Raw genomic sequence first — 2,368 nt, 5'->3', positions numbered from 1 at the left:
TCTTTTCTTATCTCTTTTTTTGGTTTTGTTTGACTGACTCTTGATGTCTCATTGAATCATTCACTGTCATTTGTCCAATTCTAATTTTTAGCAAATTATTTTTTTCAGTTAACATTTTTTACCTCTTTTTGCATTTGGCCAATTGTACTTTTAAAGGAGTTGTTTAGTTCAATGATTTTTTCCTACCCATTTTGCCAATTTTATTTTTCAAGGAATTGTATTTTTCCATTTCACTAAATTTATTTTTTAAGGAGTTGTTTTCTTCATTCACTTTCTGTGTTTCCTTTTCTATGCTATTGGCTCTTTTCCTCAGCCTTTCATACTTTTTCTACATAGCACTCATTTGTTTTTCCCATTTTTCTCCTATCTTTTAAGATCCTTTTTGAACTCTGTGAAGAGAACTTTTTGAACCTGACATCAGTTCATATTCCTCTTTGAGGCTTCATCTTATTGACTGATCAATCATGTATAAAATCTTTTCTGTAGAAAGTTATTTGTAAGTTAAGAACTGGGTCTGAGACTTGTTTTTTTGACTTTCTTTGAATGCAATTATGTATGAATGCCATATATTAGGCACTTACTATTATATCCATTATACTAGATTGTTAGGATAACTATTATTGATATGTTATAATGACTATGAGATATGTTCATGTATGTTAAATATACCCCCATGTAATTTCCAAGTACTGCAAATGTTTCATAGTTGGGAAGATAGGCAAGGAGCCCGTTTATTATCCAAAGAGCAGGTAGAATGCAGAAATATGAGACAAGGGCTGTTTATGTAGCTTTTTCAAGGTTGGGTTAGAGATTAACTAAAGCATTTATTATATAGCCCAGCTTCTTAAAACTGTGGTTTGTGATTCCATGTGAGGTCTTATAACTGAATGTGTGTGGGGATCACAATTTTATGATTTATTATCAATATTTGATTTATATACCTATTTTATATGCTTTTATACCTGGAGTTGGGTAAAAATTTCTCAAGTGAAAAGGGGTCCTGAGTTGAAAAAAGGTTAAGAAACTCAGTATTATTGGTTTACTTTGTGCCAGATATTGTGTTAAACATTTGGAATAACAAATTAAAGGAAAAATAAAATATGTAGTTCCTGCTCCTTTAAGAATTTATCTAATCTAATCTTATTTAATGGGGGAAGATAACACATAAAAGAGTGTTGAAAATCAGAGTGGGATGGGGCAGAGTAAGTTCTTACTTAGGAGCAAGGTAGAAAAATAATCTAGAGTCAGACACTGTGCCAAGTTAGAGGAGAGCATGGAGTCAGCTTATTTTTCATCTATCTTCACATGCTTTCTTGTGATAAACTAATTTTAGTAGATTTTATTGATATTTTTGTTTACTATAACCACATTATCCAATGTGCCACCCTCTTCCACCCCCAAGCAATCCCTTATAACAAAAATACATACGAAGGAGAAAAAGTTTAGCAAAACTAACCAATATATTGAAATATGTAGGACATATATATATATATATATATATATATATATGAATTTTTCCAAACTCATATATAGTTCTTCACTCATTCATCCTAGGACCCAGGTGCCTAAAATTCCCTTAGTTTCCCTATTTAGGAGGTCTCTCCTTTCTCATAGGTATTTGAAATTATACATGAAATATCATATTTTTTAAAAAGAATCCTTTATAAGAACAGTAAGATAGCTAAAGCAATGAAGAATTAGATTTATGCTAAGCAACAAAGCAGCTGTGGATTCCTCAAAGTTATAGGATATTCTTTTGACTTATCACAAAGTAAAATTTCTTCTATTTTAATTAAATGAATAATGAAGAAAATGTCAAATTCTCAGAAAATCACATGTATTAATAATGGTTATATATTACCTGAATCCAAAAATTGTAAAAACTTTATGATTTAGAGGAAAGAATTCTGGACTTGGAGTGAAGAGAAAACTATGTTCAGATTTTGCATCTGTCATTATGATGACAGATGTATGAATTGGGGCAAGTCACTGCCTTTCTGAGTTGCCTTTTTCTTACTGGTAAAATGAAGGAAATAGTGGAGATACTGTTATACTCCATCTTGACATTGTTGTTGTAAAAAAAGTAAACTTGCTGTGTAAAAAAATAACTATAACTAAATCTAAGTATATGCATAAAAAGAAAACTATATTCAAAGAGTTTGTTGTGAATATAATTTTATTATTTTTTATGAAAAATAGCTTTAACAAAATATATGGAGTAAATAATGATTTAAGAAGATTTATATTGTGTAAATAATTCATTCTAAGTAATTTTTAGGAAGAATTGTAGAATTCATTAGTGTTATATGGGAAATGAAAGATGGAAATCTATTCCTCTATTAATAATGCAGAAGAATAAAAACCAATA

The sequence above is a fragment of the Antechinus flavipes genome, chromosome 3 (genome assembly GCF_016432865.1).
Source record: "Antechinus flavipes isolate AdamAnt ecotype Samford, QLD, Australia chromosome 3, AdamAnt_v2, whole genome shotgun sequence".
NCBI classification, from domain to species: domain Eukaryota; kingdom Metazoa; phylum Chordata; class Mammalia; order Dasyuromorphia; family Dasyuridae; genus Antechinus; species Antechinus flavipes.
This window is presented reverse-complemented; position numbering follows the sequence as displayed.